We start from the raw sequence: 8,218 nt of genomic DNA, 5'->3' as shown, positions 1-8,218 counted from the left end.
CAAATACGCATACACACCCTTTTTATTTGGGTTAGTCGCACCACCGAATGTGGAGTGGGGTTGGTTCACACTACAATTTCGAGTAAGTGTAGAATTGAAAATAGGTTTAAAGACTCCGCCCTAATGAGATTCCTACTTATACAAGAGGTTTCTACTTAACGTACAAAATAAAGAAAATAAATATGTGAAAAAATCATGGAATGAAATTAAGGACATGTGTGTGATTCTTAAAGTACTCAGATTTTTTTGTTCTTACTTGTATATAAGTGATTTCTTTTTTTTTTTTTCATATATAAGTGGGTGTATATTTTGTTGCACATATGTGAAAAGTTTTTTTTTTTAATTGTAACCATACGAGCAACGAGGAGCTGCTTTAGAGGAAAGCTTTAATATTTGTCGACTGCTCTTCAACTGCTGGGAACTCATTTGAATACAGGCAAACGCACTACAAATTTTCTTAACTAAGAAAAAAAAAAATAAATAAATGAAAAAAATTTAAATGGGTTGTCTTTAGCCACAAATGTAAGCCGCAAATACATGGGCTGCTCTGAAATTTTCGTATATACCTAGACTATATATATGAGTATACTGCTATTATATTATGTATCTAATATGCCACCAACGCCACAAATATTGACACCCAATAATAAACTCAACCTGTACGAAAATCTGCAAACGACTCCTTTCTTTGGTTTCTTCTTTTTCCGTTTTTATTCGTTTTATTTTTTTTTATTTTTTTTCTTTTGTTGGCATATAATTGTTTTCTTTTTCGGCCCGGAATGTGCGGTGTAAATGACTTGTCTGCCTGCTCACCGCTATTTGAGGCTTTTCTGGTTTGTGTCTTGAGGTATTTTTTTGTTGTTGGCATTTACTCAGAGAGTGTTTTATGTTCGCATTTTTTTTTTCTTACTCTTCTCGATTCTCGTTTCTTGTTTCACGTTTTGTTGTGTTTTTTGTTTTGTTTTGTTAATAATTCATTTATTTACCTTTTTATTCCAGTTTCTTAGCAAACGTTGGCGAAATACTTGGCATCTCTTGAAGATGATTTCCCGCTCCACTTCTATGCGCTGCTGGATGTTTGCTTTGTTGCTACTATTTTCCTAAGGGTTGCTGTGTGCATATTTTTTTTTCTCCTTGCGTATTTTTATTAAACATAGCAGCGTTATTTTTATTTTTGCTCAAATATTCCCCCCCTTGTTAGCAGACCTCTATCAACCAAGACGTTTGCTGAGCTAAGAACTGGCATGTTTCACCCTGCGAAAGAGAAAATATGTATTGACATTTGTGAAAAGGAAATAAAAAAGTTACTCAATTTAATGGTAGCTTGACTTGATGAAGGCCATAGAATTGCCGGAGAAACCATTTGAGGCGAAAATATTCGCGTTGCTTGGAAAAATGTCCACGTTGGTTAGATGGCGGTTGTTGTTAAGTTGGGGAAGCGCTTTCATTGAGTTGGGGTAAACTGAGTTAAGATGCTATATAGTATTAGAATGTGGATGTTTGTGGGTGTTTATAAGAAACTGAGAATTTTTACTTTTCTTTCCAAGAATGATATTCTCAGCAAAAGACAATGGAAATTTTGATTTTGTTCAAAAAAAAAATTATGGTACTGTAATAATAACAGAAATAAAAGAGTCGTTTCATGCTATGTCTCTCCTTTTTTTTTTTTGCTGGGTAACCAAAAATTACTACAGAGATGAAAGCAGGGAATTGAGTTTCCATACACACATTGAAGAAGTAGGAATTACAAAAAAAAAAAAAAAAAACTCAAATCTTATAGCACTGTGGCACAGATTGTGTAAGGTTCTGTGATACTGGAGTAGATTTTTTCCTTTGATGAGGTACTCCTGATTTTTATTTTAATTCCTATTTTTTTTTTTGAGTGACTTTATATATACATTTTTTCCCATATCCTTCCCTAATGCTATATACTTTCCACAGCACAGCACATTACGTTACGTTTTGGTTTGGTTTGGTTTGGTTGGGTTTCGGTGCGGTATTGAGTACACCACAAGAGAAACCACTGCTACTGGTTCTCGCGGTAAATGTTAAGCCAAGAAAAAGAAATTTTTATATATATAACTTCGTATAATTGTATTTATGTCGTGCACCGTTGTTGTTGTTTATTTTTTGTTGGTCTATGGTACTTCTAATATTTGTAGTTGTTTTTTTTTTTTGGAACCGTCTTCTTATTCTACTTATAATAATGATGGCGGTATGTTGCATTCTGGTAAAGTTACTGGGTGGCAGCAATTACTGTGCTTTGCTGCCGCTGTCGCTGGCGTTGTTGTTGTTAATGTTGATGATGATTGCCTTAGTGTCGGTAGCAATAGCAGCGGGAGAGCAACCAACATTTGAAATTATAACGTAAATAACACAAAAAAAAAAAAATTCGGAACCGTGACTGTGCTGCTGTCGTCGCCATCATCATCATCAGCATCATCGCCGCCGTTACTCTTATCATCTTCGCTGAGTTGATAGTGGTCGCGTTCATGGTTACCGCAAAAAATAGTTTAATATTATCGTGTCATTTGAATCGATCGCCAGGATAATTGCTATATTTCCGAAAAATATTTCAAATATGTTTCAAGTTGTGATTTAATGGCAATAAAATAAAAACGCGCCGGTATATTAATTAAAATTAATTTTAATTTTTTTAATTCATTCTCTCAATGTGGTAAAGTGTAAATAAGATTTAATAAATAATAAAAAAAATATATAAAATATTTATTATAAAATATAGTCCTTAAAGCAATGGATTAAAATTCAATAAAATTGATATAAATTAAATAAAATTTAATAAAAATATTTTTTTTAATATTAAAAGCAAGTATCGCGCGTTTAAAAAAAAAATTAATTTTATTTAGAAAAGCAATAAAATAAATAATTAAAAACATTTTTTTCTTTTATATTCGAAGCAATTTGTCATTTGTTTGATAAAAATATTAATTATATATATAAAAAAAAAATGAAATAAAATAAATAAATAAAAAAAATGTGGTGACAATATTTGTTGAAAGAACTGTAAATAAAATATTATTGAGTTTTTATTAAATATTGCAGCTATTTATTTTAGAATGAATCTAAACAATTATTTTAGCCCTTGACTTGACTGAGCTTACGTGCTTATAAATGCGAAAGTAACTTATTTAACTAATAAAAGTTGAAGTGAAACCAACCTTCTAAACCATATTTATTGTGCTTTTATATTTATTTTATCATAAATATAGTATTATATTTTTATATAAGAAAAAAGATTTTATTTTTTATTTATTTGTATTTATTTTCTATTTATTTTTGAAAATTAACTAAAGTTTTATTTGATAAATAATACATTAAGTATATTTATTAATTTCATTTAATGCCAACTATTTATATTAATTCAATGATATTATGCTTAGATAGGCTATAGTCAGTTTTTCAGTAGTTCTTTATAGAAAAAACCATATTAACCATTTATATTCAATAAAAGAAATTATGCTTAGATGGGCTACAGTTGGTTTTTAGTAGGCCCTTTAGAAAATTCCTTAATATTCTTAATTCCTTAATAATATTTTCCTTTAAAAAATTCCTTAATATCTTTAATTCCTTAATATGATATTAAGTTTATGAAGTACTACACTAAATTAAATTCATATAAATTACAAAGTAAACCCATTGACTCCATTCACAAAAGCAGTTAGTGCTCAGCTTAACTCACGTATATACATATATAAATATATTTCAGATATCAGATATATGTGTATTGAAATATTTGAAATCAAAGTCAGTTCACTGAAAATACTGATAATAAAATATAAGAAGAAGGGAATTAAAGTAGAATAAGTTGTATTAAAATATATACAGAAAATATTCATATAAATATATTCAATATATAATTTACTTCAACATTTTTGTGATATTTAACTTTAGTAAAAAAAGAAGAAGTGCAGTATACTACGGGGTACAGTAAAATCCCCGAACTATGGTAAATAGTACGGGTAGTAAATTATTATACACACTGTCTGCTTTTCAAACATATGAGAAAATCAATCAAAAATTCAATTTTTTTCATCTCACCTTACTTCTAATTTCAACAATTTCTACGGTGTAGAGAATCTATCTAGCTTCAGTTAGTAAAGTTAAAAGCCAATAAAAAAGAATTATAACATTGGAGAGTACGTACTATTTTTTATATGGGGAATTATTTCACAAACCGATTAGTTTCAAATAAAAACTGACATCATAACTTCAGAATTAGTTGAAATTATTTTTATAAGCTCTTTTTTTAAGAGCCTGTATCTCTGAAAAAAGATTTTAAAATTTTTTTCAAAGAAATGCGGATTCGTCTAGTGTTGACAATTTTTATTACGGACTAATTTTTTTAATGGCTATATTCTCAGTAAATAATAGAGACTTATAGACATATACATATGTACATATGTATATAAGTGTATAATATGTTTTATTTTAGTCAAATAGCAACAACCCGTATGTATTGACTTTTAATATCTAGAGAACAGACAGAATTTGTTATATATAATGTAATAGAACTAAAATATCTGAACTCGAACCTGATGTATAAATTGCTTGTTAGCTCTGTTCCAAAAATGAAAGCTGCAAACACTCCGTAGACTTATAAAATGTCTTCTATAAAAATCTACATACAGATTTAACTGTCTTTAATACGGACCTAGTGGATATATTCGTGGCTTACGGCTAGTCTTTTTAATTAAAGTAGTGCTCAGCCAGCTCTGATAGTTTCCATCATCAAATGAAATACGGCCAAAATTCTTATAATCAGTACATAACACGTTTGATGCCAAAATAAGTTATGGCATCCAAACTTTTACAATCTTGGCAGTTTATATTTTGCTCTAGATATATGACGGCACTGATAAAGTTACGACCATATATGTCTACCATTAGAAAGACACTTCATACTTGATTAGATGTCACAATCGTATCTTGATCCTGACTGCGTTCAGCATACTTTTTGAAAAATGTGGTTAAATTGAAATTGAGTACGAAAGCGATTTAAAAATTATTAAAATTTATAAAAATTAATATGAAGTCAAATATTTAATTTCAATACAAACATTCACTAATTAATTTAACTTATTTACAAATAGTAACAATAGTATTATCTACTTAACTTAACATGTCCTTATATAAATGTAGAGTAAAAATCTAAATTAAAAAATCAACAAATATTATTTTCTACTATTAACAAATACACTTCACATAAAGCACTTCACTTGCCACTAATGTGCTTAGCCGGTGCAATAGTCCTGCAGCGAACTAAAAGCCAATTATTCAATATCCTGCAATATCCCTGTTGACTGTGATCTATTGTGCTGAGTAAAAAACTTTGATTGCAGTTGTTAATATATTTTTAATTTTCAATTTTGTTCCACTTGAACATTTCCATGTGAAACATGTATGAAAATAATTTTTTTTTGTCGGTCAACCATTTTCCGCAACTGTTAATTTACTAAAGTCGCTTAACCCAATGAATCACACCACAAAGTTAAACGCTGAAGCGCCTCATCGGTCGAAAACTGCAATTACGAGATACTCGCACACCCAATAATATCCATTCATGACCATGCAAGGGGACTCATACAAAGGACCACGGCTATTTGTGCTGACCCTAACGTACACACAATATGGCCAACAATTCAACATATTTTCACATTTTCCTTTTTTTATTCATTTTTATTTATTTTTTTTATTTTTTTGGAAAATATTTTTCGCGTTTTTTTAGCGGATGTGAAATTTATATTGTGTGTATGTGTGTGTGTGTGTGTGTGTGTGTGTGTGTGTGTGCGAGTAGAGGTATTTTGGCTTTGTGTGCGTGGTGGCATTTGTTGCTAATTTTATTGGTTGTGAAAAGCAAAAAGTTAAATTTTTAAATATTGTCCTTTGCGTTTGTTTCACTTTTTAATTATTTTGGCACAATGAGTCCTTTTTTTCGTTGATAATAAAAATTGTTTTTCTTTTGTGAGTTGAAATAAAAAGCGCGCTATGAATAGCCAAAATAAAACGAATATCCTGACAATTATTTGAATGTAGATAAAGGTTCTACGTATGCTCAGTAATGCCATCATTATCGTCATTGCTACTGATTACAGTCATCATAGATTATAGCCACTTTTTATTCAAAATTTTATACCGTAGCTACTTGAGCATTGATACAGTTCCACATAGCGTATGAGTGAAGTTATTTTCGTCAAAAAAATTTTTTTATTCAACAATATATATATGATATAGTCCAAAAGATGTCGGTCACAATTTTTAAAATCTGAAGTGAGCCCAAAGAATATTAGTACCAAGACAGACCATCAGGAAGACCTCCAAATAGCGAACAGACAATGCGACACTGCAGATTCTTGACTCTGATCTATACATAGCCCTCTATAAATTTGTTAAGTATGTTATTAACTGGTATCGTTAAGAAACTAGGGTTATAAGTAAGATATTCTGGTTTGACAACTAGTGGAGATGCTTGTAAGGTCAATACTTAGCAAATCTATATGACTACAACTTTATTAAGTATGTTATTAACTGATATCGTTAAGAAACTAGGGTTATAAGTGAGGTATCCTGGGGTCAATTAACTCAAACTAATGTAAACTCAACAGATAGAGTGTGTAATGGCTGTGAAGTAATTTCATTTACAATTTGTTTTCTCTCAAAGGTTTCTGAATTCATTGTTGGATTAATTTAATTCATAGTTATTATTTTTAAATCACATCGACTTTTACGGTATTTTTAAATTTGGTCTTGTTAATCATTTCATTCATATTTTTATGTTAATTTCACTGAAACAGAAACTGCCAAACAACGGAAATTGTTAAAAAATTGCACGACAATTAAAAAAAATTGGCTGAAAATTCAAAAAACATTCTGTTAAAATAAAAATCGAAAAGGACATAACCGAGTCCATGAGGAAAAAAATGCTCGAAATTATGATACACCGCACGCACTTTTCCGGAAACAGTTGCGTTCATGTGTGTGGGTTTGCGCAAACATTTCTTCATCGGCCACCACTTTATTACTTGACAATCTCATTAGTAATTTTTTTTCCTGATTTTATGTTTTTTTAAGCAATTTTTTTTTGTTTAAAACACAAAAAAAAAAACAAATTTTTAATCTCAATAGCGGTCGGCAGTCTGTGACAATTTAATAGCAAGTCACAGTCAATACTGAACGGACGAAAAATCGAGTTAATATTGGACTATATTTGGCAATAACTCTAAGTGTTTCCATTTAAAAACTGAAATATACAATATTTCAATAAAAAATTTAATAAATTCAATAATCCTCAATTATTTTAGATACCATAAATAGGTCGGTTCTGTTATCGAAGTGTAGCAACCAGTGTAAAATTTGTTCTAATAGAAAACCACAAAACTGACATATTCAATGAAAACTAAAATAAAAAAATTAATAAAAAAAGAACAAACAAAATATACTTAAATTGTTAATTGTTATTATTGTCAATAGAAGCAAAATGCACATTTCAAGTGAAGTGAGTTCCACAACAAACCATCAACAAACACCTACCAAACGTGTTTCAAACTCTGTGAATAGTGAAAATTCAAATGGCAATAACAACAACAATAATAATAATACTAACAATAACAATAGTAAAAAACCTGTTGACGTAAGTCCTTATTTAACACCTGAGAATTTATTTGAACGAACCGTTGACGTGCTCCTAGCAGAGCATCCAGGAGAATTGGTGAAAACGGGATCGCCGCACATTGTAAGTGGACTTAAATTATAGACATAATTCCATTTTTGGATACTTTTGAGCTTCAATTTGTTTAAGTATCGCAGATTTATATTTGTTCCAATAAATTTTTTTATTATATCTCATAATAATATACCATATATGTTATTGGTATCTAGTGTACTGTGTTTAGGATAACATTAGTTTTAAGTGAGGTTTTTTATGTTCAAAAATCATTAATAAGTTGTAATAATACAAAGCAGAGCATACATATCTTAGCCCAACTCTTCTACCGTTAAGAGAATAGCTCGTACTATACATTAAACCCTTTATTTCTTGATATAATCGAGAAAAGGAAAAGGTATAAAAACAATTCTGTGTTAAAAGTAAACATGTAAGATGATCACGTGAGAGGTGGTTCTCCCAATTCAGTTAATGGTTTACTCACTAACGAAAGAACACTTTTTGCGACTATAACAATTTAATCAGAGGTAAACCAAC

The sequence above is a fragment of the Teleopsis dalmanni genome, chromosome 1 (genome assembly GCF_002237135.1).
Source record: "Teleopsis dalmanni isolate 2A chromosome 1, ASM223713v2, whole genome shotgun sequence".
Lineage (NCBI taxonomy): Eukaryota > Metazoa > Arthropoda > Insecta > Diptera > Diopsidae > Teleopsis > Teleopsis dalmanni.
This window is presented reverse-complemented; position numbering follows the sequence as displayed.